Source organism: Lepisosteus platostomus, chromosome 8, assembly GCF_059453375.1.
Source record: "Lepisosteus platostomus isolate fLepPlt1 chromosome 8, fLepPlt1.hap1, whole genome shotgun sequence".
In the NCBI taxonomy this organism is placed as follows: domain Eukaryota; kingdom Metazoa; phylum Chordata; class Actinopteri; order Semionotiformes; family Lepisosteidae; genus Lepisosteus; species Lepisosteus platostomus.
The window spans coordinates 15,059,651-15,084,650 of record NC_142618.1 but is presented as its reverse complement, the minus strand read 5'-3'; the positions used below and the strand labels follow the sequence as shown (position 1 = coordinate 15,084,650).

The following is a 25,000-nucleotide window of genomic DNA, read 5'->3' as shown; positions in this document are numbered from 1 at the left end:
TATCAATTATCACAGCAGGTTGTGACGTCCCCGGGGCGTGGGGTGTGAGTGAGGGACAGGAAGCAAGGAAGAGACAGAGGAAGTCAAGAGCCACCACACCCTGTTGCTTGCCAGTAATCACACAACTATGGCCCTCAGCTGATACCCCTTTACAAGTGGGAGACCCTGCTCCGAGTCCAGCCCGAGTGCAAAAGGAGGGCAAAAGGCCCCAGCGAGATTTGAACTCGCGACCCCTGGTTTACAAGACCAGTGCTCTAACCCCTGAGCTATGGAGCCACAAGGCTCCAGGTCCTGACTCACGCGCACACAAACGTACCGAGTCAAGCAGCTGGCAACATGAGGGAGACACGGTGCCCGGCTCAGCTACACAGCGGAGAGAGCAGAGAAAGGACGCCACGGCGAAGCTGAAGTCTTGCACAGGCCCATGGAAGACACCGAAGATCACCAAGGGAATCGACAGTCGCCCCGGCTCTTGTGTGGTTCCATGGTGTAATGGTTAGCACTCTGGACTCTGAATCCAGCGATCCGAGTTCAAATCTCGGTGGAACCTTTTGTGGGTGACATTGGAATTGGTGTCTGGAATGCCAAACGGGAATTCCCGCTGAAATAAACGGGGTGGGGGGAAAAAAGCCACGCTTCCCTGACCAGGAACCGAACCTGGGCCGCAGCGGTGAGAGCGCCGAATCCAAACCACTAGACCACCAGGGACGCAGGGAAAGGCCCTCTCCCATCTGTGGCGTGCCCGCAGCGCGACCAACGTCGGCTCTTAAAGCGGGGCCAAGCTCGGCAATCTTTAATTGAGACAGAGACTCATCCACCCGCGATTTTAAAACTGCAGTAACGCGTTGAAGACACGACCCCGCCTGCCGTCGTCACATAGATCTAACCTGTAAAAGAATCACTGCTACAACAGCTTCCGCGACGCAATGGTCAGCCACCTGGGGGAGGAACCGTGGTGTGAATGACTGGAAGGACACAACAGGGAAACCCACGAGGTTCAGTGTCATACAGACTAGTTTAACTTGACAGAAAATGAAATCACAAGTAGCCAGTGTGTCTGTAAAGGCTCTCCAGGAAAATCTCTCTCACGCTTCTGCTGAACTGCTGCTTCAACTACGCAGGGGCCCCCGCCTTCTTAATCAAGGAGTCCAATGGCAGCATTTGTCGCAAGTGCTCGTCAGTTCCCACACAGTCGGGGAAGAGCCCGGGACTTGATGAGGACAACGACAGCCAGCTTGGCATTGTTTTCCTCGGCACCTATCAATTATCACAGCAGGGTATGACGTCCCCGGGGCGTGGGGTGTGAGTGAGGGACAGGAAGCAGGCAAGAGACAGAGAAAGCCAAGAGCCACCACACCCTGTTGCTTGCCAGTATTCACACAATTACGGCCCTCAGCTGATACCCCTTTACAAGCGGGAGACCCTGCTCCGCGTCCAGCCCGAGTGCAAAAGGCCCCAGCGAGATTTGAACTCGCGACCCCTGGTTTACAAGACCAGTGCTCTAACCCCTGAGATGTGGAGCCACAAGGCTCCAGACCCTGACTCACGCACACACAAACGTACCGAGTCACGCAGCTGGCTACATGTGGGAGACACGGTGCCCGGCTCAGCTACACAATGGAGAAAGCCAAGAAAGGACGCCACGGCAAAGCTGAAGTCTTGCACAGGCCCATGGAAGTCGCCCCAGCTCTCGTGTGGTTCCATGGTGTAATGGTTAGCACTCTGGGCTTTGAATCCAGCGATCCGAGTTCAAGTCTCGGTGGAACCTGTTGTGGGTGACATTGAAATCGAAACCTGTGTATGGAATCGTGGGCTGCTTTCCTTGTGTGCTCTGCTGTGGGCAAAGAAACCTGCTTTTACTCATCAGCCTTTCTAGGACCTGCAAGATATCACCCACTACTGCAGACGATTGAGTGTACAGCAGACATGCGTGTATTGTATGACAGAGGTTCCTGCGTCGTCAAAATACCCGGAACACCTCCTCCGAGTTCAACGTCTTGCACGGCTCTAAGGGTAACAAACGGGGTGTGGGAAAAAAGGCCACACTTCCCTGACCGGGAATCGAACCCGGGCCGCGGCGGTGAGAGCGCCGAATCCTAACCACTAGACCACCAGGGACACGGGGAAAAGCCCTCTCCCGTCTGTGGCGTGCCCGCAGTGCGACCGACGTCGGCTCTGAAAGCGGGGCCAAGCTCGGCAATCTTGAATTGAGACAGAGACTCATCCACCAGCGATTTTAAAACTGCAGTAACCCGTTGAAGACACGACCCCGCCTGCCGTCGTCACTTAGATCTAACCCGCAAAAGAATCACTGCTACAACAGCTTCCGCGACACAATGGTGTTGTGAAAAACTGGAAAGACACAACAGGGAAACCCACGAGGTTCAGTGTCATACAGACTAGTGTCGCTTGACAGACAAAACTTGCAGTACAAGATTTCTAAAGATTCTTCACAATCACAGGAGTTACACCCATCACACATCGGTGGGTTAACACTCACACACACAAAGAAAACCACATCGCCCAGCACAAAGAAGAAAACAAGACTTACACCAAGTTGAGAGCACTTTGCCGCTGGGGGAACGGAATCACGACTGTCTTCGATATTGACGCCAGGCTTTCCCTACACAAGGCCAGAACCAGACCGTGAAAAGATGGCTCCGGGATGCCCAGGCTGCTCAGGTCGAGCCCGTTATGCCAAAGCAGCCTGTGGCGGGCAATGAAAACTCAAGCAGCCAGTGTGTCTGCTTCCTGGTCTGCAAAGGCTCTCCAGGAAAATCTCTCTTGCGCTTCTGCTGAACTGCTGCTTCATCTACACAGGGGCCCCCGCCTTCTTAATCAAGGAGTCCAATGGCAGCATTAGTCGCAAGTGCTCGTCAGTTCCCACACAGTCGGGGAGGAGCCCGGGACTTGATGAGGACAACGACAGCCAGCTTGGCATTGTTTTCCTCGGCACCTATCAATTATCACAGCAGGTTGTGACGTCCCCGGGGCGTGGGGTGTGAGTGAGGGACAGGAAGCAAGGAAGAGACAGAGGAAGTCAAGAGCCACCACACCCTGTTGCTTGCCAGTAATCACACAACTATGGCCCTCAGCTGATACCCCTTTACAAGTGGGAGACCCTGCTCCGAGTCCAGCCCGAGTGCAAAAGGAGGGCAAAAGGCCCCAGCAAGATTTGAACTCGCGACCCCTGGTTTACAAGACCAGTGCTCTAACCCCTGAGCTATGGAGCCACAAGGCTCCAGGTCCTGACTCACGCGCACACAAACGTACCGAGTCAAGCAGCTGGCAACATGAGGGAGACACGGTGCCCGGCTCAGCTACACAGCGGAGAGAGCAGAGAAAGGACGCCACGGCGAAGCTGAAGTCTTGCACAGGCCCATGGAAGTCGCCCCAGCTCTCGTGTGGTTCCATGGTGTAATGGTTAGCACTCTGGGCTTTGAATCCAGCGATCCGAGTTCAAGTCTCGGTGGAACCTGTTGTGGGTGACATTGAAATCGGAACCTGTGTATGGAATCGTGGGCTGCTTTCCTTGCGTGCTCTGCTGTGGGCAAAGAAACCTGCTTTTACTCATCAGCCTTTCTAGGACCTGCAAGATATCACCCACTACTGCAGACGATTGAGTGTACAGCAGACATGCGTGTATTTTATGACAGAGGTTCCTGCGTCGTCAAAATACCCGGAACACCTCCTCCGAGTTCAACGTCTTGCACGGCTCTAAGGGTAACAAACGGGGTGTGGGAAAAAAGGCCACACTTCCCTGACCGGGAATCGAACCCGGGCCGCGGCGGTGAGAGCGCCGAATCCTAACCACTAGACCACCAGGGACACGGGGAAAAGCCCTCTCCCGTCTGTGGCGTGCCCGCAGTGCGACCGACGTCGGCTCTGAAAGCGGGGCCAAGCTCGGCAATCTTGAATTGAGACAGAGACTCATCCACCAGCGATTTTAAAACTGCAGTAACCCGTTGAAGACACGACCCCGCCTGCCGTCGTCACTTAGATCTAACCCGCAAAAGAATCACTGCTACAACAGCTTCCGCGACACAATGGTCAGCCAACTGGGGGAGGAACTGTGTTGTGAAAAACTGGAAAGACACAACAGGGAAACCCACGAGGTTCAGTGTCATACAGACTAGTGTCGCTTGACAGACAAAACTTGCAGTACAAGATTTCTAAAGATTCTTCACAATCACAGGAGTTACAGCCATCACACATCGGTGGGTTAACACTCACACACACAAAGAAAACCACATCGCCCAGCACAAAGAAGAAAACAAGACTTACACCAAGTTGAGAGCACTTTGCCGCTGGGGGAACGGAATCACGACTGTCTTCGATATTGACGCCAGGCTTTCCCTACACAAGGCCAGAACCAGACCGTGAAAAGATGGCTCCGGGATGCCCGCGCTGCTCAGGTCGAGCCCGTTATGCCAAAGCAGCCTGTGGCGGGCAATGAAAACTCAAGCAGCCAGTGTGTCTGCTTCCTGGTCTGCAAAGGCTCTCCAGGAAAATCTCTCTTGCGCTTCTGCTGAACTGCTGCTTCATCTACACAGGGGCCCCCGCCTTCTTAATCAAGGAGTCCAATGGCAGCATTAGTCGCAAGTGCTCGTCAGTTCCCACACAGTCGGGGAGGAGCCCGGGACTTGATGAGGACAACGACAGCCAGCTTGGCATTGATTTCCTCGGCACCTATCAATTATCACAGCAGGGTGTGACGTCCCCGGGGCGTGGGGTGTGAGTGAGGGACAGGAAGCAAGCAAGAGACAGAGGAAGTCAAGAGCCACCACACCCTGTTGCTTGCCAGTAATCACACAACTATGGCCCTCAGCTGATACCCCTTTACAAGTGGGAGACCCTGCTCCGAGTCCAGCCCGAGTGCAAAAGGAGGGCAAAAGGCCCCAGCGAGATTTGAACTCGCGACCCCTGGTTTACAAGACCAGTGCTCTAACCCCTGAGCTATAGAGCCACAAGGCTCCAGCTCCTGACTCACGCGCACACAAACGTACCGAGTCAAGCAGCTGGCAACATGAGGGAGACACGGTGCCCGGCTCAGCTACACAGCGGAGAGAGCAGAGAAAGGACGCCACGGCGAAGCTGAAGTCTTGCACAGGCCCATGGAAGTCGCCCCAGCTCTCGTGTGGTTCCATGGTGTAATGGTTAGCACTCTGGGCTTTGAATCCAGCGATCTGAGTTCAAGTCTCGGTGGAACCTGTTGTGGGTGACATTGAAATCGGAACCTGTGTATGGAATCGTGGGCTGCTTTCCTTGCGTGCTCTGCTGTGGGCAAAGAAACCTGCTTTTTTCTCATCAGCCTTTCTAGGACCTGCAAGATATCACCCACTACTGCAGACGATTGAGTGTACAGCAGACATGCGTGTATTTTATGACAGAGGTTCCTGCGTCGTCAAAATACCCGGAACACCTCCTCCGAGTTCAACGTCTTGCACGGCTCTAAGGGTAACAAACGGGGTGTGGGAAAAAAGGCCACACTTCCCTGACCGGGAATCGAACCCGGGCCGCGGCGGTGAGAGCGCCGAATCCTAACCACTAGACCACCAGGGACACGGGGAAAAGCCCTCTCCCGTCTGTGGCGTGCCCGCAGTGCGACCGACGTCGGCTCTGAAAGCGGGGCCAAGCTCGGCAATCTTGAATTGAGACAGAGACTCATCCACCAGCGATTTTAAAACTGCAGTAACCCGTTGAAGACACGACCCCGCCTGCCGTCGTCACTTAGATCTAACCCGCAAAAGAATCACTGCTACAACAGCTTCCGCGACACAATGGTCAGCCAACTGGGGGAGGAACTGTGTTGTGAAAAACTGGAAAGACACAACAGGGAAACCCACGAGGTTCAGTGTCATACAGACTAGTGTCGCTTGACAGACAAAACTTGCAGTACAAGATTTCTAAAGATTCTTCACAATCACAGGAGTTACAGCCATCACACATCGGTGGGTTAACACTCACACACACAAAGAAAACCACATCGCCCAGCACAAAGAAGAAAACAAGACTTACACCAAGTTGAGAGCACTTTGCCGCTGGGGGAACGGAATCACGACTGTCTTCGATATTGACGCCAGGCTTTCCCTACACAAGGCCAGAACCAGACCGTGAAAAGATGGCTCCGGGATGCCCGCGCTGCTCAGGTCGAGCCCGTTATGCCAAAGCAGCCTGTGGCGGGCAATGAAAACTCAAGCAGCCAGTGTGTCTGCTTCCTGGTCTGCAAAGGCTCTCCAGGAAAATCTCTCTTGCGCTTCTGCTGAACTGCTGCTTCATCTACACAGGGGCCCCCGCCTTCTTAATCAAGGAGTCCAATGGCAGCATTAGTCGCAAGTGCTCGTCAGTTCCCACACAGTCGGGGAGGAGCCCGGGACTTGATGAGGACAACGACAGCCAGCTTGGCATTGATTTCCTCGGCACCTATCAATTATCACAGCAGGGTGTGACGTCCCCGGGGCGTGGGGTGTGAGTGAGGGACAGGAAGCAAGCAAGAGACAGAGGAAGTCAAGAGCCACCACACCCTGTTGCTTGCCAGTAATCACACAACTATGGCCCTCAGCTGATACCCCTTTACAAGTGGGAGACCCTGCTCCGAGTCCAGCCCGAGTGCAAAAGGAGGGCAAAAGGCCCCAGCGAGATTTGAACTCGCGACCCCTGGTTAACAAGACCAGTGCTCTAACCCCTGAGCTATAGAGCCACAAGGCTCCAGGTCCTGACTCACGCGCACACAAACGTACCGAGTCAAGCAGCTGGCAACATGAGGGAGACACGGTGCCCGGCTCAGCTACACAGCGGAGAGAGCAGAGAAAGGACGCCACGGCGAAGCTGAAGTCTTGCACAGGCCCATGGAAGTCGCCCCAGCTCTCGTGTGGTTCCATGGTGTAATGGTTAGCACTCTGGGCTTTGAATCCAGCGATCCGAGTTCAAGTCTCGGTGGAACCTGTTGTGGGTGACATTGAAATCGGAACCTGTGTATGGAATCGTGGGCTGCTTTCCTTGCGTGCTCTGCTGTGGGCAAAGAAACCTGCTTTTACTCATCAGCCTTTCTAGGACCTGCAAGATATCACCCACTACTGCAGACGATTGAGTGTACAGCAGACATGCGTGTATTTTATGACAGAGGTTCCTGCGTCGTCAAAATACCCGGAACACCTCCTCCGAGTTCAACGTTTTGCACGGCTCTAAGGGTAACAAACGGGGTGTGGGAAAAAAGGCCACACTTCCCTGACCGGGAATCGAACCCGGGCCGCGGCAGTGAGAGCGCCGAATCCTAACCACTAGACCACCAGGGACACGGGGAAAAGCCCTCTCCCGTCTGTGGCGTGCCCGCAGTGCGACCGACGTCGGCTCTGAAAGCGGGGCCAAGCTCGGCAATCTTGAATTGAGACAGAGACTCATCCACCAGCGATTTTAAAACTGCAGTAACCCGTTGAAGACACGACCCCGCCTGCCGTCGTCACTTAGATCTAACCCGCAAAAGAATCACTGCTACAACAGCTTCCGCGACACAATGGTCAGCCAACTGGGGGAGGAACTGTGTTGTGAAAAACTGGAAAGACACAACAGGGAAACCCACGAGGTTCAGTGTCATACAGACTAGTGTCGCTTGACAGACAAAACTTGCAGTACAAGATTTCTAAAGATTCTTCACAATCACAGGAGTTACAGCCATCACACATCGGTGGGTTAACACTCACACACACAAAGAAAACCACATCGCCCAGCACAAAGAAGAAAACAAGACTTACACCAAGTTGAGAGCACTTTGCCGCTGGGGGAACGGAATCACGACTGTCTTCGATATTGACGCCAGGCTTTCCCTACACAAGGCCAGAACCAGACCGTGAAAAGATGGCTCCGGGATGCCCGCGCTGCTCAGGTCGAGCCCGTTATGCCAAAGCAGCCTGTGGCGGGCAATGAAAACTCAAGCAGCCAGTGTGTCTGCTTCCTGGTCTGCAAAGGCTCTCCAGGAAAATCTCTCTTGCGCTTCTGCTGAACTGCTGCTTCATCTACACAGGGGCCCCCGCCTTCTTAATCAAGGAGTCCAATGGCAGCATTAGTCGCAAGTGCTCGTCAGTTCCCACACAGTCGGGGAGGAGCCCGGGACTTGATGAGGACAACGACAGCCAGCTTGGCATTGATTTCCTCGGCACCTATCAATTATCACAGCAGGGTGTGACGTCCCCGGGGCGTGGGGTGTGAGTGAGGGACAGGAAGCAAGCAAGAGACAGAGGAAGTCAAGAGCCACCACACCCTGTTGCTTGCCAGTAATCACACAACTATGGCCCTCAGCTGATACCCCTTTACAAGTGGGAGACCCTGCTCCGAGTCCAGCCCGAGTGCAAAAGGAGGGCAAAAGGCCCCAGCGAGATTTGAACTCGCGATCCCTGGTTTACAAGACCAGTGCTCTAACCCCTGAGCTATAGAGCCACAAGGCTCCAGCTCCTGACTCACGCGCACACAAACGTACCGAGTCAAGCAGCTGGCAACATGAGGGAGACACGGTGCCCGGCTCAGCTACACAGCGGAGAGAGCAGAGAAAGGACGCCACGGCGAAGCTGAAGTCTTGCACAGGCCCATGGAAGTCGCCCCAGCTCTCGTGTGGTTCCATGGTGTAATGGTTAGCACTCTGGGCTTTGAATCCAGCGATCCGAGTTCAAGTCTCGGTGGAACCTGTTGTGGGTGACATTGAAATCGGAACCTGTGTATGGAATCGTGGGCTGCTTTCCTTGCGTGCTCTGCTGTGGGCAAAGAAACCTGCTTTTTTCTCATCAGCCTTTCTAGGACCTGCAAGATATCACCCACTACTGCAGACGATTGAGTGTACAGCAGACATGCGTGTATTTTATGACAGAGGTTCCTGCGTCGTCAAAATACCCGGAACACCTCCTCCGAGTTCAACGTCTTGCACGGCTCTAAGGGTAACAAACGGGGTGTGGGAAAAAAGGCCACACTTCCCTGACCGGGAATCGAACCCGGGCCGCGGCGGTGAGAGCGCCGAATCCTAACCACTAGACCACCAGGGACACGGGGAAAAGCCCTCTCCCGTCTGTGGCGTGCCCGCAGTGCGACCGACGTCGGCTCTGAAAGCGGGGCCAAGCTCGGCAATCTTGAATTGAGACAGAGACTCATCCACCAGCGATTTTAAAACTGCAGTAACCCGTTGAAGACACGACCCCGCCTGCCGTCGTCACTTAGATCTAACCCGCAAAAGAATCACTGCTACAACAGCTTCCGCGACACAATGGTCAGCCAACTGGGGGAGGAACTGTGTTGTGAAAAACTGGAAAGACACAACAGGGAAACCCACGAGGTTCAGTGTCATACAGACTAGTGTCGCTTGACAGACAAAACTTGCAGTACAAGATTTCTAAAGATTCTTCACAATCACAGGAGTTACAGCCATCACACATCGGTGGGTTAACACTCACACACACAAAGAAAACCACATCGCCCAGCACAAAGAAGAAAACAAGACTTACACCAAGTTGAGAGCACTTTGCCGCTGGGGGAACGGAATCACGACTGTCTTCGATATTGACGCCAGGCTTTCCCTACACAAGGCCAGAACCAGACCGTGAAAAGATGGCTCCGGGATGCCCGCGCTGCTCAGGTCGAGCCCGTTATGCCAAAGCAGCCTGTGGCGGGCAATGAAAACTCAAGCAGCCAGTGTGTCTGCTTCCTGGTCTGCAAAGGCTCTCCAGGAAAATCTCTCTTGCGCTTCTGCTGAACTGCTGCTTCATCTACACAGGGGCCCCCGCCTTCTTAATCAAGGAGTCCAATGGCAGCATTAGTCGCAAGTGCTCGTCAGTTCCCACACAGTCGGGGAGGAGCCCGGGACTTGATGAGGACAACGACAGCCAGCTTGGCATTGATTTCCTCGGCACCTATCAATTATCACAGCAGGGTGTGACGTCCCCGGGGCGTGGGGTGTGAGTGAGGGACAGGAAGCAAGCAAGAGACAGAGGAAGTCAAGAGCCACCACACCCTGTTGCTTGCCAGTAATCACACAACTATGGCCCTCAGCTGATACCCCTTTACAAGTGGGAGACCCTGCTCCGAGTCCAGCCCGAGTGCAAAAGGAGGGCAAAAGGCCCCAGCGAGATTTGAACTCGCGACCCCTGGTTAACAAGACCAGTGCTCTAACCCCTGAGCTATAGAGCCACAAGGCTCCAGGTCCTGACTCACGCGCACACAAACGTACCGAGTCAAGCAGCTGGCAACATGAGGGAGACACGGTGCCCGGCTCAGCTACACAGCGGAGAGAGCAGAGAAAGGACGCCACGGCGAAGCTGAAGTCTTGCACAGGCCCATGGAAGTCGCCCCAGCTCTCGTGTGGTTCCATGGTGTAATGGTTAGCACTCTGGGCTTTGAATCCAGCGATCCGAGTTCAAGTCTCGGTGGAACCTGTTGTGGGTGACATTGAAATCGGAACCTGTGTATGGAATCGTGGGCTGCTTTCCTTGCGTGCTCTGCTGTGGGCAAAGAAACCTGCTTTTACTCATCAGCCTTTCTAGGACCTGCAAGATATCACCCACTACTGCAGACGATTGAGTGTACAGCAGACATGCGTGTATTTTATGACAGAGGTTCCTGCGTCGTCAAAATACCCGGAACACCTCCTCCGAGTTCAACGTTTTGCACGGCTCTAAGGGTAACAAACGGGGTGTGGGAAAAAAGGCCACACTTCCCTGACCGGGAATCGAACCCGGGCCGCGGCGGTGAGAGCGCCGAATCCTAACCACTAGACCACCAGGGACACGGGGAAAAGCCCTCTCCCGTCTGTGGCGTGCCCGCAGTGCGACCGACGTCGGCTCTGAAAGCGGGGCCAAGCTCGGCAATCTTGAATTGAGACAGAGACTCATCCACCAGCGATTTTAAAACTGCAGTAACCCGTTGAAGACACGACCCCGCCTGCCGTCGTCACTTAGATCTAACCCGCAAAAGAATCACTGCTACAACAGCTTCCGCGACACAATGGTCAGCCAACTGGGGGAGGAACTGTGTTGTGAAAAACTGGAAAGACACAACAGGGAAACCCACGAGGTTCAGTGTCATACAGACTAGTGTCGCTTGACAGACAAAACTTGCAGTACAAGATTTCTAAAGATTCTTCACAATCACAGGAGTTACAGCCATCACACATCGGTGGGTTAACACTCACACACACAAAGAAAACCACATCGCCCAGCACAAAGAAGAAAACAAGACTTACACCAAGTTGAGAGCACTTTGCCGCTGGGGGAACGGAATCACGACTGTCTTCGATATTGACGCCAGGCTTTCCCTACACAAGGCCAGAACCAGACCGTGAAAAGATGGCTCCGGGATGCCCGCGCTGCTCAGGTCGAGCCCGTTATGCCAAAGCAGCCTGTGGCGGGCAATGAAAACTCAAGCAGCCAGTGTGTCTGCTTCCTGGTCTGCAAAGGCTCTCCAGGAAAATCTCTCTTGCGCTTCTGCTGAACTGCTGCTTCATCTACACAGGGGCCCCCGCCTTCTTAATCAAGGAGTCCAATGGCAGCATTAGTCGCAAGTGCTCGTCAGTTCCCACACAGTCGGGGAGGAGCCCGGGACTTGATGAGGACAACGACAGCCAGCTTGGCATTGATTTCCTCGGCACCTATCAATTATCACAGCAGGGTGTGACGTCCCCGGGGCGTGGGGTGTGAGTGAGGGACAGGAAGCAAGCAAGAGACAGAGGAAGTCAAGAGCCACCACACCCTGTTGTTGCCAGTAATCACACAACTATGGCCCTCAGCTGATACCCCTTTACAAGTGGGAGACCCTGCTCCGAGTCCAGCCCGAGTGCAAAAGGAGGGCAAAAGGCCCCAGCGAGATTTGAACTCGCGATCCCTGGTTTACAAGACCAGTGCTCTAACCCCTGAGCTATAGAGCCACAAGGCTCCAGGTCCTGACTCACGCGCACACAAACGTACCGAGTCAAGCAGCTGGCAACATGAGGGAGACACGGTGCCCGGCTCAGCTACACAGCGGAGAGAGCAGAGAAAGGACGCCACGGCAGAGCTGAAGTCTTGCACAGGCCCATGGAAGTCGCCCCAGCTCTCGTGTGGTTCCATGGTGTAATGGTTAGCACTCTGGGCTTTGAATCCAGCGATCCGAGTTCAAGTCTCGGTGGAACCTGTTGTGGGTGACATTGAAATCGGAACCTGTGTATGGAATCGTGGGCTGCTTTCCTTGCGTGCTCTGCTGTGGGCAAAGAAACCTGCTTTTACTCATCAGCCTTTCTAGGACCTGCAAGATATCACCCACTACTGCAGACGATTGAGTGTACAGCAGACATGCGTGTATTTTATGACAGAGGTTCCTGCGTCGTCAAAATACCCGGAACACCTCCTCCGAGTTCAACGTCTTGCACGGCTCTAAGGGTAACAAACGGGGTGTGGGAAAAAAGGCCACACTTCCCTGACCGGGAATCGAACCCGGGCCGCGGCGGTGAGAGCGCCGAATCCTAACCACTAGACCACCAGGGACACGGGGAAAAGCCCTCTCCCGTCTGTGGCGTGCCCGCAGTGCGACCGACGTCGGCTCTGAAAGCGGGGCCAAGCTCGGCAATCTTGAATTGAGACAGAGACTCATCCACCAGCGATTTTAAAACTGCAGTAACCCGTTGAAGACACGACCCCGCCTGCCGTCGTCACTTAGATCTAACCCGCAAAAGAATCACTGCTACAACAGCTTCCGCGACACAATGGTCAGCCAACTGGGGGAGGAACTGTGTTGTGAAAAACTGGAAAGACACAACAGGGAAACCCACGAGGTTCAGTGTCATACAGACTAGTGTCGCTTGACAGACAAAACTTGCAGTACAAGATTTCTAAAGATTCTTCACAATCACAGGAGTTACAGCCATCACACATCGGTGGGTTAACACTCACACACACAAAGAAAACCACATCGCCCAGCACAAAGAAGAAAACAAGACTTACACCAAGTTGAGAGCACTTTGCCGCTGGGGGAACGGAATCACGACTGTCTTCGATATTGACGCCAGGCTTTCCCTACACAAGGCCAGAACCAGACCGTGAAAAGATGGCTCCGGGATGCCCGCGCTGCTCAGGTCGAGCCCGTTATGCCAAAGCAGCCTGTGGCGGGCAATGAAAACTCAAGCAGCCAGTGTGTCTGCTTCCTGGTCTGCAAAGGCTCTCCAGGAAAGGCTGCTTCATCTACACAGGGGCCCCCGCCTTCTTAATCAAGGAGTCCAATGGCAGCATTAGTCGCAAGTGCTCGTCAGTTCCCACACAGTCGGGGAGGAGCCCGGGACTTGATGAGGACAACGACAGCCAGCTTGGCATTGTTTTCCTCGGCACCTATCAATTATCACAGCAGGGTGTGACGTCCCCGGGGCGTGGGGTGTGAGTGAGGGACAGGAAGCAAGCAAGAGACAGAGGAAGTCAAGAGCCACCACAACCTGTTGCTTGCCAGTAATCACACAACTATGGCCCTCAGCTGATACCCCTTTACAAGTGGGAGACCCTGCTCCGAGTCCAGCCCGAGTGCAAAAGGAGGGCAAAAGGCCCCAGCGAGATTTGAACTCGCGACCCCTGGTTTACAAGACCAGTGCTCTAACCCCTGAGCTATAGAGCCACAAGGCTCCAGGTCCTGACTCACGCGCACACAAACGTACCGAGTCAAGCAGCTGGCAACATGAGGGAGACACGGTGCCCGGCTCAGCTACACAGCGGAGAGAGCAGAGAAAGGACGCCACGGCGAAGCTGAAGTCTTGCACAGGCCCATGGAAGTCGCCCCAGCTCTCGTGTGGTTCCATGGTGTAATGGTTAGCACTCCGGGCTTTGAATCCAGCGATCCGAGTTCAAGTCTCGGTGGAACCTGTTGTGGGTGACATTGAAATCGGAACCTGTGTATGGAATCGTGGGCTGCTTTCCTTGCGTGCTCTGCTGTGGGCAAAGAAACCTGCTTTTACTCATCAGCCTTTCTAGGACCTGCAAGATATCACCCACTACTGCAGACGATTGAGTGTACAGCAGACATGCGTGTATTTTATGACAGAGGTTCCTGCGTCGTCAAAATACCCGGAACACCTCCTCCGAGTTCAACGTCTTGCGCGGCTCTAAGGGTAACAAACGGGGTGTGGGAAAAAAGGCCACACTTCCCTGACCGGGAATCGAACCCGGGCCGCGGCGGTGAGAGCGCCGAATCCTAACCACTAGACCACCAGGGACACGGGGAAAAGCCCTCTCCCGTCTGTGGCGTGCCCGCAGTGCGACCGACGTCGGCTCTGAAAGCGGGGCCAAGCTCGGCAATCTTGAATTGAGACAGAGACTCATCCACCAGCGATTTTAAAACTGCAGTAACCCGTTGAAGACACGACCCCGCCTGCCGTCGTCACTTAGATCTAACCCGCAAAAGAATCACTGCTACAACAGCTTCCGCGACACAATGGTCAGCCAACTGGGGGAGGAACTGTGTTGTGAAAAACTGGAAAGACACAACAGGGAAACCCACGAGGTTCAGTGTCATACAGACTAGTGTCGCTTGACAGACAAAACTTGCAGTACAAGATTTCTAAAGATTCTTCACAATCACAGGAGTTACAGCCATCACACATCGGTGGGTTAACACTCACACACACAAAGAAAACCACATCGCCCAGCACAAAGAAGAAAACAAGACTTACACCAAGTTGAGAGCACTTTGCCGCTGGGGGAACGGAATCACGACTGTCTTCGATATTGACGCCAGGCTTTCCCTACACAAGGCCAGAACCAGACCGTGAAAAGATGGCTCCGGGATGCCCGCGCTGCTCAGGTCGAGCCCGTTATGCCAAAGCAGCCTGTGGCGGGCAATGAAAACTCAAGCAGCCAGTGTGTCTGCTTCCTGGTCTGCAAAGGCTCTCCAGGAAAATCTCTCTTGCGCTTCTGCTGAACTGCTGCTTCATCTACACAGGGGCCCCCGCCTTCTTAATCAAGTAGTCCAATGGCAGCATTAGTCGCAAGTGCTCGTCAGTTCCCACACAGTCGGGGAGGAGCCCGGGACTTGATGAGGACAACGACAGCCAGCTTGGCATTGTTTTCCTCGGCACCTATCAATTATCACAGCAGGGTGTGACGTCCCCGGGGCGTGGGGTGTGAGTGAGGGACAGGAAGCAAGCAAGAGACAGAGGAAGTCAAGAGCCACCACAACCTGTTGCTTGCCAGTAATCACACAACTATGGCCCTCAGCTGATACCCCTTTACAAGTGGGAGACCCTGCTCCGAGTCCAGCCCGAGTGCAAAAGGAGGGCAAAAGGCCCCAGCGAGATTTGAACTCGCGACCCCTGGTTAACAAGACCAGTGCTCTAACCCCTGAGCTATAGAGCCACAAGGCTCCAGGTCCTGACTCACGCGCACACAAACGTACCGAGTCAAGCAGCTGGCAACATGAGGGAGACACGGTGCCCGGCTCAGCTACACAGCGGAGAGAGCAGAGAAAGGACGCCACGGCGAAGCTGAAGTCTTGCACAGGCCCATGGAAGTCGCCCCAGCTCTCGTGTGGTTCCATGGTGTAATGGTTAGCACTCTGGGCTTTGAATCCAGCGATCCGAGTTCAAGTCTCGGTGGAACCTGTTGTGGGTGACATTGAAATCGGAACCTGTGTATGGAATCGTGGGCTGCTTTCCTTGCGTGCTCTGCTGTGGGCAAAGAAACCTGCTTTTACTCATCAGCCTTTCTAGGACCTGCAAGATATCACCCACTACTGCAGACGATTGAGTGTACAGCAGACATGCGTGTATTTTATGACAGAGGTTCCTGCGTCGTCAAAATACCCGGAACACCTCCTCCGAGTTCAACGTCTTGCACGGCTCTAAGGGTAACAAACGGGGTGTGGGAAAAAAGGCCACACTTCCCTGACCGGGAATCGAACCCGGGCCGCGGCGGTGAGAGCGCCGAATCCTAACCACTAGACCACCAGGGACACGGGGAAAAGCCCTCTCCCGTCTGTGGCGTGCCCGCAGTGCGACCGACGTCGGCTCTGAAAGCGGGGCCAAGCTCGGCAATCTTGAATTGAGACAGAGACTCATCCACCAGCGATTTTAAAACTGCAGTAACCCGTTGAAGACACGACCCCGCCTGCCGTCGTCACTTAGATCTAACCCGCAAAAGAATCACTGCTACAACAGCTTCCGCGACACAATGGTCAGCCAACTGGGGGAGGAACTGTGTTGTGAAAAACTGGAAAGACACAACAGGGAAACCCACGAGGTTCAGTGTCATACAGACTAGTGTCGCTTGACAGACAAAACTTGCAGTACAAGATTTCTAAAGATTCTTCACAATCACAGGAGTTACAGCCATCACACATCGGTGGGTTAACACTCACACACACAAAGAAAACCACATCGCCCAGCACAAAGAAGAAAACAAGACTTACACCAAGTTGAGAGCACTTTGCCGCTGGGGGAACGGAATCACGACTGTCTTCGATATTGACGCCAGGCTTTCCCTACACAAGGCCAGAACCAGACCGTGAAAAGATGGCTCCGGGATGCCCGCGCTGCTCAGGTCGAGCCCGTTATGCCAAAGCAGCCTGTGGCGGGCAATGAAAACTCAAGCAGCCAGTGTGTCTGCTTCCTGGTCTGCAAAGGCTCTCCAGGAAAATCTCTCTTGCGCTTCTGCTGAACTGCTGCTTCATCTACACAGGGGCCCCCGCCTTCTTAATCAAGTAGTCCAATGGCAGCATTAGTCGCAAGTGCTCGTCAGTTCCCACACAGTCGGGGAGGAGCCCGGGACTTGATGAGGACAACGACAGCCAGCTTGGCATTGTTTTCCTCGGCACCTATCAATTATCACAGCAGGGTGTGACGTCCCCGGGGCGTGGGGTGTGAGTGAGGGACAGGAAGCAAGCAAGAGACAGAGGAAGTCAAGAGCCACCACAACCTGTTGCTTGCCAGTAATCACACAACTATGGCCCTCAGCTGATACCCCTTTACAAGTGGGAGACCCTGCTCCGAGTCCAGCCCGAGTGCAAAAGGAGGGCAAAAGGCCCCAGCGAGATTTGAACTCGCGACCCCTGGTTAACAAGACCAGTGCTCTAACCCCTGAGCTATAGAGCCACAAGGCTCCAGGTCCTGACTCACGCGCACACAAACGTACCGAGTCAAGCAGCTGGCAACATGAGGGAGACACGGTGCCCGGCTCAGCTACACAGCGGAGAGAGCAGAGAAAGGACGCCACGGCGAAGCTGAAGTCTTGCACAGGCCCATGGAAGTCGCCCCAGCTCTCGTGTGGTTCCATGGTGTAATGGTTAGCACTCTGGGCTTTGAATCCAGCGATCCGAGTTCAAGTCTCGGTGGAACCTGTTGTGGGTGACATTGAAATCGGAACCTGTGTATGGAATCGTGGGCTGCTTTCCTTGCGTGCTCTGCTGTGGGCAAAGAAACCTGCTTTTACTCATCAGCCTTTCTAGGACCTGCAAGATATCACCCACTACTGCAGACGATTGAGTGTACAGCAGACATGCGTGTATTTTATGACAGAGGTTCCTGCGTCGTCAAAATACCCGGAACACCTCCTCCGAGTTCAACGTTTTGCACGGCTCTAAGGGTAACAAACGGGGTGTGGGAAAAAAGGCCACACTTCCCTGACCGGGAATCGAACCCGGGCCGCGGCGGTGAGAGCGCCGAATCCTAACCACTAGACCACCAGGGACACGGGGAAAAGCCCTCTCCCGTCTGTGGCGTGCCCGCAGTGCGACCGACGTCGGCTCTGAAAGCGGGGCCAAGCTCGGCAATCTTGAATTGAGACAGAGACTCATCCACCAGCGATTTTAAAACTGCAGTAACCCGTTGAAGACACGACCCCGCCTGCCGTCGTCACTTAGATCTAACCCGCAAAAGAATCACTGCTACAACAGCTTCCGCGACACAATGGTCAGCCAACTGGGGGAGGAACTGTGTTGTGAAAAACTGGAAAGACACAACAGGGAAACCCACGAGGTTCAGTGTCATACAGACTAGTGTCGCTTGACAGACAAAACTTGCAGTACAAGATTTCTAAAGATTCTTCACAATCACAGGAGTTACAGCCATCACACATCGGTGGGTTAACACTCACACACACAAAGAAAACCACATCGCCCAGCACAAAGAAGAAAACAAGACTTACACCAAGTTGAGAGCACTTTGCCGCTGGGGGAACGGAATCACGACTGTCTTCGATATTGACGCCAGGCTTTCCCTACACAAGGCCAGAACCAGACCGTGAAAAGATGGCTCCGGGATGCCCGCGCTGCTCAGGTCGAGCCCGTTATGCCAAAGCAGCCTGTGGCGGGCAATGAAAACTCAAGCAGCCAGTGTGTCTGCTTCCTGGTCTGCAAAGGCTCTCCAGGAAAATCTCTCTTGCGCTTCTGCTGAACTGCTGCTTCATCTACACAGGGGCCCCCGCCTTCTTAATCAAGGAGTCCAATGGCAGCATTAGTCGCAAGTGCTCGTCAGTTCCCACACAGTCGGGGAGGAGCCCGGGACTTGATGAGGACAACGACAGCCAGCTTGGCATTGATTTCCTCGGCACCTATCAATTATCACAGCAGGGTGTGACGTCCCCGGGGCGTGGGGTGTGAGTGAGGGACAGGAAGCAAGCAAGAGACAGAGGAAGTCAAGAGCCACCACACCCTGTTGTTGCCAGTAATCACACAACTATGGCCCTCAGCTGATACCCCTTTACAAGTGGGAGACCCTGCTCCGAGTCCAGCCCGAGTGCAAAAGGAGGGCAAAAGGCCCCAGCGAGATTTGAACTCGCGATCCCTGGTTTACAAGACCAGTGCTCTAACCCCTGAGCTATAGAGCCACAAGGCTCCAGGTCCTGACTCACGCGCACACAAACGTACCGAGTCAAGCAGCTGGCAACATGAGGGAGACACGGTGCCCGGCTCAGCTACACAGCGGAGAGAGCAGAGAAAGGACGCCACGGCGAAGCTGAAGTCTTGCACAGGCCCATGGAAGTCGCCCCAGCTCTCGTGTGGTTCCATGGTGTAATGGTTAGCACTCTGGGCTTTGAATCCAGCGATCCGAGTTCAAGTCTCGGTGGAACCTGTTGTGGGTGACATTGAAATCGGAACCTGTGTATGGAATCGTGGGCTGCTTTCCTTGCGTGCTCTGCTGTGGGCAAAGAAACCTGCTTTTACTCATCAGCCTTTCTAGGACCTGCAAGATATCACCCACTACTGCAGACGATTGAGTGTACAGCAGACATGCGTGTATTTTATGACAGAGGTTCCTGCGTCGTCAAAATACCCGGAACACCTCCTCCGAGTTCAACGTCTTGCACGGCTCTAAGGGTAACAAACGGGGTGTGGGAAAAAAGGCCACACTTCCCTGACCGGGAATCGAACCCGGGCCGCGGCGGTGAGAGCGCCGAATCCTAACCACTAGACCACCAGGGACACGGGGAAAAGCCCTCTCCCGTCTGTGGCGTGCCCGCAGTGCGACCGACGTCGGCTCTGAAAGCGGGGCCAAGCTCGGCAATCTTGAATTGAGACAGAGACTCATCCACCAGCGATTTTAAAACTGCAGTAACCCGTTGAAGACACGACCCCGCCTGCCGTCGTCACTTAGATCTAACCCGCAAAAGAATCACTGCTACAACAGCTTCCGCGACACAATGGTCAGCCAACTGGGGGAGGAACTGTGTTGTGAAAAACTGGAAAGACACAACAGGGAAACCCACGAGGTTCAGTGTCATACAGACTAGTGTCGCTTGACAGACAAAACTTGCAGTACAAGATTTCTAAAGATTCTTCACAATCACAGGAGTTACAGCCATCACACATCGGTGGGTTAACACTCACACACACAAAGAAAACCACATCGCCCAGCACAAAGAAGAAAACAAGACTTACACCAAGTTGAGAGCACTTTGCCGCTGGGGGAACGGAATCACGACTGTCTTCGATATTGACGCCAGGCTTTCCCTACACAAGGCCAGAACCAGACCGTGAAAAGATGGCTCCGGGATGCCCGCGCTGCTCAGGTCGAGCCCGTTATGCCAAAGCAGCCTGTGGCGGGCAATGAAAACTCAAGCAGCCAGTGTGTCTGCTTCCTGGTCTGCAAAGGCTCTCCAGGAAAATCTCTCTTGCGCTTCTGCTGAACTGCTGCTTCATCTACACAGGGGCCCCCGCCTTCTTAATCAAGGAGTCCAATGGCAGCATTAGTCGCAAGTGCTCGTCAGTTCCCACACAGTCGGGGAGGAGCCCGGGACTTGATGAGGACAACGACAGCCAGCTTGGCATTGATTTCCTCGGCACCTATCAATTATCACAGCAGGGTGTGACGTCCCCGGGGCGTGGGGTGTGAGTGAGGGACAGGAAGCAAGCAAGAGACAGAGGAAGTCAAGAGCCACCACACCCTGTTGCTTGCCAGTAATCACACAACTATGGCCCTCAGCTGATACCCCTTTACAAGTGGGAGACCCTGCTCCGAGTCCAGCCCGAGTGCAAAAGGAGGGCAAAAGGCCCCAGCGAGATTTGAACTCGCGATCCCTGGTTTACAAGACCAGTGCTCTAACCCCTGAGCTATAGAGCCACAAGGCTCCAGCTCCTGACTCACGCGCACACAAACGTACCGAGTCAAGCAGCTGGCAACATGAGGGAGACACGGTGCCCGGCTCAGCTACACAGCGGAGAGAGCAGAGAAAGGACGCCACGGCGAAGCTGAAGTCTTGCACAGGCCCATGGAAGTCGCCCCAGCTCTCGTGTGGTTCCATGGTGTAATGGTTAGCACTCTGGGCTTTGAATCCAGCGATCCGAGTTCAAGTCTCGGTGGAACCTGTTGTGGGTGACATTGAAATCGGAACCTGTGTATGGAATCGTGGGCTGCTTTCCTTGCGTGCTCTGCTGTGGGCAAAGAAACCTGCTTTTACTCATCAGCCTTTCTAGGACCTGCAAGATATCACCCACTACTGCAGACGATTGAGTGTACAGCAGACATGCGTGTATTTTATGACAGAGGTTCCTGCGTCGTCAAAATACCCGGAACACCTCCTCCGAGTTCAACGTCTTGCACGGCTCTAAGGGTAACAAACGGGGTGTGGGAAAAAAGGCCACACTTCCCTGACCGGGAATCGAACCCGGGCCGCGGCGGTGAGAGCGCCGAATCCTAACCACTAGACCACCAGGGACACGGGGAAAAGCCCTCTCCCGTCTGTGGCGTGCCCGCAGTGCGACCGACGTCGGCTCTGAAAGCGGGGCCAAGCTCGGCAATCTTGAATTGAGACAGAGACTCATCCACCAGCGATTTTAAAACTGCAGTAACCCGTTGAAGACACGACCCCGCCTGCCGTCGTCACTTAGATCTAACCCGCAAAAGAATCACTGCTACAACAGCTTCCGCGACACAATGGTCAGCCAACTGGGGGAGGAACTGTGTTGTGAAAAACTGGAAAGACACAACAGGGAAACCCACGAGGTTCAGTGTCATACAGACTAGTTTCGCTTGACAGAAAATGAAATCACAAGTAGCCAGTGTGTCTGTAAAGGCTCTCCAGGAAAATCTCTCTCAAGCTTCTGCTGAACTGCTGCTTCATCTACGCAGGGGCCCCCGCCTTCTTAATCAAGGAGTCCAATGGCAGCATTTGTCGCAAGTGAAGCTGAAGTCTTGCACAGGCCCATGGAAGTCGCCAAAGCTCTCGTGTGGTTCCATGGTGTGATGGTTAGCACTCTGGGCTTTGAATCCAGCAATCCGAGTTCAAGTCTCGGTGGAACCTGTTGTGGGTGACATTGAAATCGGAACCTGTGTATGGAATCGTGGGCTGCTTTCCTTGCGTGCTCTGCTGTGGGCAAAGAAACCTGCTTTTACTCATCAGCCTTTCTAGGACCTGCAAGATATCACCCACTACTGCAGACGATTGAGTGTACAGCAGACATGCGTGTATTTTATGACAGAGGTTCCTGCGTCGTCAAAATACCCGGAACACCTCCTCCGAGTTCAACGTCTTGCACGGCTCTAAGGGTAACAAACGGGGTGTGGGAAAAAAGGCCACACTTCCCTGACCGGGAATCGAACCCGGGCCGCGGCGGTGAGAGCGCCGAATCCTAACCACTAGACCACCAGGGACACGAGGAAAAGCCCTTTTCCTCTGAACTGCTGCTTCATCTACGCAGGGGCCCCCGCCTTCTTAATCAAGGAGTCCAATGGCAGCATTTGTCGCAAGTGCTCGTCACTTCCCACACAGTCGGGGAGGAGCCCGGGACTTGATGAGGACAACGACAGCCAGCTTGGCATTGTTTTCCTCGGCACCTATCAATTATCACAGCAGGGTATGACGTCTCCGGGGCGTGGGGTGTGAGTGAGGGACAGGAAGCAGGCAAGAGACAGAGAAAGCCAAGAGCCACCACACCCTGTTGCTTGCCAGTATTCACACAATTACGGCCCTCAGCTGATACCCCTTTACAAGCGGGAGACCCTGCTCCGCGTCCAGCCCGAGTGCAAAAGGCCCCAGCGAGATTTAAACTCGCGACCCTTGGTTTACAAGACCAGTGCTCTAACCCCTGAGCTATGGAGCCACAAGGCTCCAGACCCTGACTCACGCACACACAAACGTACCGAGTCACTCAGCTGGCTACATGTGGGAGACACGGTGCCCGGCTCAGCTACACAATGGAGAGAGCAGAGAAAGGACGCCACGGCGAAGCTGAAGTCTTGCACAGGCCCATGGAAGTCGCCCCAGCTCTCGTGTGGTTCCATGGTGTAATGGTTAGCACTCTGGGCTTTGAATCCAGCGATCCGAGTTCAAGTCTCGGTGGAACCTGTTGTGGGTGACATTGAAATCGGAACCTGTGTATGGAATCGTGGGCTGCTTTCCTTGCGTGCTCTGCTGTGGGCAAAGAAACCTGCTTTTACTCATCAGCCTTTCTAGGACCTGCAAGATATCACCCACTACTGCAGACGATTGAGTGTACAGCAGACATGCGTGTATTTTATGACAGAGGTTCCTGCGTCGTCAAAATACCCGGAACACCTCCTCCGAGTTCAACGTTTTGCACGGCTCTAAGGGTAACAAACGGGGTGTGGGAAAAAAGGCCACACTTCCCTGACCGGGAATCGAACCCGGGCCGCGGCGGTGAGAGCGCCGAATCCTAACCACTAGACCACCAGGGACACGGGGAAAAGCCCTCTCCCGTCTGTGGCGTGCCCGCAGTGCGACCGACGTCGGCTCTGAAAGCGGGGCCAAGCTCGGCAATCTTGAATTGAGACAGAGACTCATCCACCAGCGATTTTAAAACTGCAGTAACCCGTTGAAGACACGACCCCGCCTGCCGTCGTCACTTAGATCTAACCCGCAAAAGAATCACTGCTACAACAGCTTCCGCGACACAATGGTCAGCCAACTGGGGGAGGAACTGTGTTGTGAAAAACTGGAAAGACACAACAGGGAAACCCACGAGGTTCAGTGTCATACAGACTAGTGTCGCTTGACAGACAAAACTTGCAGTACAAGATTTCTAAAGATTCTTCACAATCACAGGAGTTACAGCCATCACACATCGGTGGGTTAACACTCACACACACAAAGAAAACCACATCGCCCAGCACAAAGAAGAAAACAAGACTTACACCAAGTTGAGAGCACTTTGCCGCTGGGGGAACGGAATCACGACTGTCTTCGATATTGACGCCAGGCTTTCCCTACACAAGGCCAGAACCAGACCGTGAAAAGATGGCTCCGGGATGCCCGCGCTGCTCAGGTCGAGCCCGTTATGCCAAAGCAGCCTGTGGCGGGCAATGAAAACTCAAGCAGCCAGTGTGTCTGCTTCCTGGTCTGCAAAGGCTCTCCAGGAAAATCTCTCTTGCGCTTCTGCTGAACTGCTGCTTCATCTACACAGGGGCCCCCGCCTTCTTAATCAAGGAGTCCAATGGCAGCATTAGTCGCAAGTGCTCGTCAGTTCCCACACAGTCGGGGAGGAGCCCGGGACTTGATGAGGACAACGACAGCCAGCTTGGCATTGATTTCCTCGGCACCTATCAATTATCACAGCAGGGTGTGACGTCCCCGGGGCGTGGGGTGTGAGTGAGGGACAGGAAGCAAGCAAGAGACAGAGGAAGTCAAGAGCCACCACACCCTGTTGTTGCCAGTAATCACACAACTATGGCCCTCAGCTGATACCCCTTTACAAGTGGGAGACCCTGCTCCGAGTCCAGCCCGAGTGCAAAAGGAGGGCAAAAGGCCCCAGCGAGATTTGAACTCGCGATCCCTGGTTTACAAGACCAGTGCTCTAACCCCTGAGCTATAGAGCCACAAGGCTCCAGGTCCTGACTCACGCGCACACAAACGTACCGAGTCAAGCAGCTGGCAACATGAGGGAGACACGGTGCCCGGCTCAGCTACACAGCGGAGAGAGCAGAGAAAGGACGCCACGGCGAAGCTGAAGTCTTGCACAGGCCCATGGAAGTCGCCCCAGCTCTCGTGTGGTTCCATGGTGTAATGGTTAGCACTCTGGGCTTTGAATCCAGCGATCCGAGTTCAAGTCTCGGTGGAACCTGTTGTGGGTGACATTGAAATCGGAACCTGTGTATGGAATCGTGGGCTGCTTTCCTTGCGTGCTCTGCTGTGGGCAAAGAAACCTGCTTTTACTCATCAGCCTTTCTAGGACCTGCAAGATATCACCCACTACTGCAGACGATTGAGTGTACAGCAGACATGCGTGTATTTTATGACAGAGGTTCCTGCGTCGTCAAAATACCCGGAACACCTCCTCCGAGTTCAACGTCTTGCACGGCTCTAAGGGTAACAAACGGGGTGTGGGAAAAAAGGCCACACTTCCCTGACCGGGAATCGAACCCGGGCCGCGGCGGTGAGAGCGCCGAATCCTAACCACTAGACCACCAGGGACACGGGGAAAAGCCCTCTCCCGTCTGTGGCGTGCCCGCAGTGCGACCGACGTCGGCTCTGAAAGCGGGGCCAAGCTCGGCAATCTTGAATTGAGACAGAGACTCATCCACCAGCGATTTTAAAACTGCAGTAACCCGTTGAAGACACGACCCCGC

At 54.3% G+C, this 25,000-nt stretch overlaps 45 non-coding genes across 45 annotated transcripts; 15 read left to right on the top strand and 30 right to left on the bottom strand.

Annotated features, from left to right (window-relative positions):
• Window positions 1–203: 203 nt before the first annotated feature.
• trnat-ugu (transfer RNA threonine (anticodon UGU)) lies at window positions 204–276 on the bottom strand. Its single transcript has one exon. It is a non-coding gene; the product is annotated as a tRNA-Thr (tRNA).
• Window positions 277–478: 202 nt separating this feature from the next.
• trnaq-cug (transfer RNA glutamine (anticodon CUG)) lies at window positions 479–550 on the top strand. Its single transcript has one exon. It is a non-coding gene; the product is annotated as a tRNA-Gln (tRNA).
• Window positions 551–1,450: 900 nt separating this feature from the next.
• Window positions 1,451–1,523, bottom strand: trnat-ugu (transfer RNA threonine (anticodon UGU)). Its single transcript has one exon. It is a non-coding gene; the product is annotated as a tRNA-Thr (tRNA).
• Window positions 1,524–1,696: 173 nt separating this feature from the next.
• trnaq-uug (transfer RNA glutamine (anticodon UUG)) lies at window positions 1,697–1,768 on the top strand. The gene has a single exon. It is a non-coding gene; the product is annotated as a tRNA-Gln (tRNA).
• A 278-nt stretch (window positions 1,769–2,046) lies between these two features.
• On the bottom strand, window positions 2,047–2,118 carry trnae-cuc (transfer RNA glutamic acid (anticodon CUC)). The gene has a single exon. It is a non-coding gene; the product is annotated as a tRNA-Glu (tRNA).
• Window positions 2,119–3,160: 1,042 nt separating this feature from the next.
• trnat-ugu (transfer RNA threonine (anticodon UGU)) lies at window positions 3,161–3,233 on the bottom strand. Its single transcript has one exon. It is a non-coding gene; the product is annotated as a tRNA-Thr (tRNA).
• Window positions 3,234–3,406: 173 nt separating this feature from the next.
• On the top strand, window positions 3,407–3,478 carry trnaq-uug (transfer RNA glutamine (anticodon UUG)). The gene has a single exon. It is a non-coding gene; the product is annotated as a tRNA-Gln (tRNA).
• A 278-nt stretch (window positions 3,479–3,756) lies between these two features.
• On the bottom strand, window positions 3,757–3,828 carry trnae-cuc (transfer RNA glutamic acid (anticodon CUC)). The gene has a single exon. It is a non-coding gene; the product is annotated as a tRNA-Glu (tRNA).
• Window positions 3,829–4,893: 1,065 nt separating this feature from the next.
• Window positions 4,894–4,966, bottom strand: trnat-ugu (transfer RNA threonine (anticodon UGU)). Its single transcript has one exon. It is a non-coding gene; the product is annotated as a tRNA-Thr (tRNA).
• Window positions 4,967–5,139: 173 nt separating this feature from the next.
• Window positions 5,140–5,211, top strand: trnaq-uug (transfer RNA glutamine (anticodon UUG)). Its single transcript has one exon. It is a non-coding gene; the product is annotated as a tRNA-Gln (tRNA).
• A 279-nt stretch (window positions 5,212–5,490) lies between these two features.
• On the bottom strand, window positions 5,491–5,562 carry trnae-cuc (transfer RNA glutamic acid (anticodon CUC)). The gene has a single exon. It is a non-coding gene; the product is annotated as a tRNA-Glu (tRNA).
• Window positions 5,563–6,627: 1,065 nt separating this feature from the next.
• Window positions 6,628–6,700, bottom strand: trnat-ugu (transfer RNA threonine (anticodon UGU)). Its single transcript has one exon. It is a non-coding gene; the product is annotated as a tRNA-Thr (tRNA).
• Window positions 6,701–6,873: 173 nt separating this feature from the next.
• Window positions 6,874–6,945, top strand: trnaq-uug (transfer RNA glutamine (anticodon UUG)). The gene has a single exon. It is a non-coding gene; the product is annotated as a tRNA-Gln (tRNA).
• Window positions 6,946–7,223: 278 nt separating this feature from the next.
• trnae-cuc (transfer RNA glutamic acid (anticodon CUC)) lies at window positions 7,224–7,295 on the bottom strand. The gene has a single exon. It is a non-coding gene; the product is annotated as a tRNA-Glu (tRNA).
• Window positions 7,296–8,360: 1,065 nt separating this feature from the next.
• Window positions 8,361–8,433, bottom strand: trnat-ugu (transfer RNA threonine (anticodon UGU)). Its single transcript has one exon. It is a non-coding gene; the product is annotated as a tRNA-Thr (tRNA).
• A 173-nt stretch (window positions 8,434–8,606) lies between these two features.
• Window positions 8,607–8,678, top strand: trnaq-uug (transfer RNA glutamine (anticodon UUG)). The gene has a single exon. It is a non-coding gene; the product is annotated as a tRNA-Gln (tRNA).
• A 279-nt stretch (window positions 8,679–8,957) lies between these two features.
• On the bottom strand, window positions 8,958–9,029 carry trnae-cuc (transfer RNA glutamic acid (anticodon CUC)). The gene has a single exon. It is a non-coding gene; the product is annotated as a tRNA-Glu (tRNA).
• Window positions 9,030–10,094: 1,065 nt separating this feature from the next.
• Window positions 10,095–10,167, bottom strand: trnat-ugu (transfer RNA threonine (anticodon UGU)). Its single transcript has one exon. It is a non-coding gene; the product is annotated as a tRNA-Thr (tRNA).
• Window positions 10,168–10,340: 173 nt separating this feature from the next.
• trnaq-uug (transfer RNA glutamine (anticodon UUG)) lies at window positions 10,341–10,412 on the top strand. The gene has a single exon. It is a non-coding gene; the product is annotated as a tRNA-Gln (tRNA).
• A 278-nt stretch (window positions 10,413–10,690) lies between these two features.
• Window positions 10,691–10,762, bottom strand: trnae-cuc (transfer RNA glutamic acid (anticodon CUC)). Its single transcript has one exon. It is a non-coding gene; the product is annotated as a tRNA-Glu (tRNA).
• Window positions 10,763–11,826: 1,064 nt separating this feature from the next.
• trnat-ugu (transfer RNA threonine (anticodon UGU)) lies at window positions 11,827–11,899 on the bottom strand. The gene has a single exon. It is a non-coding gene; the product is annotated as a tRNA-Thr (tRNA).
• A 173-nt stretch (window positions 11,900–12,072) lies between these two features.
• On the top strand, window positions 12,073–12,144 carry trnaq-uug (transfer RNA glutamine (anticodon UUG)). The gene has a single exon. It is a non-coding gene; the product is annotated as a tRNA-Gln (tRNA).
• Window positions 12,145–12,422: 278 nt separating this feature from the next.
• On the bottom strand, window positions 12,423–12,494 carry trnae-cuc (transfer RNA glutamic acid (anticodon CUC)). Its single transcript has one exon. It is a non-coding gene; the product is annotated as a tRNA-Glu (tRNA).
• Window positions 12,495–13,535: 1,041 nt separating this feature from the next.
• trnat-ugu (transfer RNA threonine (anticodon UGU)) lies at window positions 13,536–13,608 on the bottom strand. The gene has a single exon. It is a non-coding gene; the product is annotated as a tRNA-Thr (tRNA).
• Window positions 13,609–13,781: 173 nt separating this feature from the next.
• trnaq-uug (transfer RNA glutamine (anticodon UUG)) lies at window positions 13,782–13,853 on the top strand. Its single transcript has one exon. It is a non-coding gene; the product is annotated as a tRNA-Gln (tRNA).
• Window positions 13,854–14,131: 278 nt separating this feature from the next.
• trnae-cuc (transfer RNA glutamic acid (anticodon CUC)) lies at window positions 14,132–14,203 on the bottom strand. The gene has a single exon. It is a non-coding gene; the product is annotated as a tRNA-Glu (tRNA).
• A 1,065-nt stretch (window positions 14,204–15,268) lies between these two features.
• trnat-ugu (transfer RNA threonine (anticodon UGU)) lies at window positions 15,269–15,341 on the bottom strand. Its single transcript has one exon. It is a non-coding gene; the product is annotated as a tRNA-Thr (tRNA).
• A 173-nt stretch (window positions 15,342–15,514) lies between these two features.
• Window positions 15,515–15,586, top strand: trnaq-uug (transfer RNA glutamine (anticodon UUG)). Its single transcript has one exon. It is a non-coding gene; the product is annotated as a tRNA-Gln (tRNA).
• Window positions 15,587–15,864: 278 nt separating this feature from the next.
• On the bottom strand, window positions 15,865–15,936 carry trnae-cuc (transfer RNA glutamic acid (anticodon CUC)). Its single transcript has one exon. It is a non-coding gene; the product is annotated as a tRNA-Glu (tRNA).
• Window positions 15,937–17,001: 1,065 nt separating this feature from the next.
• Window positions 17,002–17,074, bottom strand: trnat-ugu (transfer RNA threonine (anticodon UGU)). Its single transcript has one exon. It is a non-coding gene; the product is annotated as a tRNA-Thr (tRNA).
• Window positions 17,075–17,247: 173 nt separating this feature from the next.
• trnaq-uug (transfer RNA glutamine (anticodon UUG)) lies at window positions 17,248–17,319 on the top strand. Its single transcript has one exon. It is a non-coding gene; the product is annotated as a tRNA-Gln (tRNA).
• A 278-nt stretch (window positions 17,320–17,597) lies between these two features.
• Window positions 17,598–17,669, bottom strand: trnae-cuc (transfer RNA glutamic acid (anticodon CUC)). Its single transcript has one exon. It is a non-coding gene; the product is annotated as a tRNA-Glu (tRNA).
• A 1,064-nt stretch (window positions 17,670–18,733) lies between these two features.
• On the bottom strand, window positions 18,734–18,806 carry trnat-ugu (transfer RNA threonine (anticodon UGU)). The gene has a single exon. It is a non-coding gene; the product is annotated as a tRNA-Thr (tRNA).
• Window positions 18,807–18,979: 173 nt separating this feature from the next.
• Window positions 18,980–19,051, top strand: trnaq-uug (transfer RNA glutamine (anticodon UUG)). Its single transcript has one exon. It is a non-coding gene; the product is annotated as a tRNA-Gln (tRNA).
• Window positions 19,052–19,329: 278 nt separating this feature from the next.
• trnae-cuc (transfer RNA glutamic acid (anticodon CUC)) lies at window positions 19,330–19,401 on the bottom strand. The gene has a single exon. It is a non-coding gene; the product is annotated as a tRNA-Glu (tRNA).
• A 1,065-nt stretch (window positions 19,402–20,466) lies between these two features.
• On the bottom strand, window positions 20,467–20,539 carry trnat-ugu (transfer RNA threonine (anticodon UGU)). Its single transcript has one exon. It is a non-coding gene; the product is annotated as a tRNA-Thr (tRNA).
• A 173-nt stretch (window positions 20,540–20,712) lies between these two features.
• Window positions 20,713–20,784, top strand: trnaq-uug (transfer RNA glutamine (anticodon UUG)). Its single transcript has one exon. It is a non-coding gene; the product is annotated as a tRNA-Gln (tRNA).
• Window positions 20,785–21,062: 278 nt separating this feature from the next.
• On the bottom strand, window positions 21,063–21,134 carry trnae-cuc (transfer RNA glutamic acid (anticodon CUC)). The gene has a single exon. It is a non-coding gene; the product is annotated as a tRNA-Glu (tRNA).
• Window positions 21,135–21,997: 863 nt separating this feature from the next.
• trnae-cuc (transfer RNA glutamic acid (anticodon CUC)) lies at window positions 21,998–22,069 on the bottom strand. Its single transcript has one exon. It is a non-coding gene; the product is annotated as a tRNA-Glu (tRNA).
• Window positions 22,070–22,445: 376 nt separating this feature from the next.
• On the bottom strand, window positions 22,446–22,518 carry trnat-ugu (transfer RNA threonine (anticodon UGU)). Its single transcript has one exon. It is a non-coding gene; the product is annotated as a tRNA-Thr (tRNA).
• A 173-nt stretch (window positions 22,519–22,691) lies between these two features.
• On the top strand, window positions 22,692–22,763 carry trnaq-uug (transfer RNA glutamine (anticodon UUG)). Its single transcript has one exon. It is a non-coding gene; the product is annotated as a tRNA-Gln (tRNA).
• Window positions 22,764–23,041: 278 nt separating this feature from the next.
• On the bottom strand, window positions 23,042–23,113 carry trnae-cuc (transfer RNA glutamic acid (anticodon CUC)). Its single transcript has one exon. It is a non-coding gene; the product is annotated as a tRNA-Glu (tRNA).
• A 1,064-nt stretch (window positions 23,114–24,177) lies between these two features.
• Window positions 24,178–24,250, bottom strand: trnat-ugu (transfer RNA threonine (anticodon UGU)). The gene has a single exon. It is a non-coding gene; the product is annotated as a tRNA-Thr (tRNA).
• Window positions 24,251–24,423: 173 nt separating this feature from the next.
• On the top strand, window positions 24,424–24,495 carry trnaq-uug (transfer RNA glutamine (anticodon UUG)). Its single transcript has one exon. It is a non-coding gene; the product is annotated as a tRNA-Gln (tRNA).
• Window positions 24,496–24,773: 278 nt separating this feature from the next.
• On the bottom strand, window positions 24,774–24,845 carry trnae-cuc (transfer RNA glutamic acid (anticodon CUC)). The gene has a single exon. It is a non-coding gene; the product is annotated as a tRNA-Glu (tRNA).
• Between the last annotated feature and the right edge of the window lie 155 nt (window positions 24,846–25,000).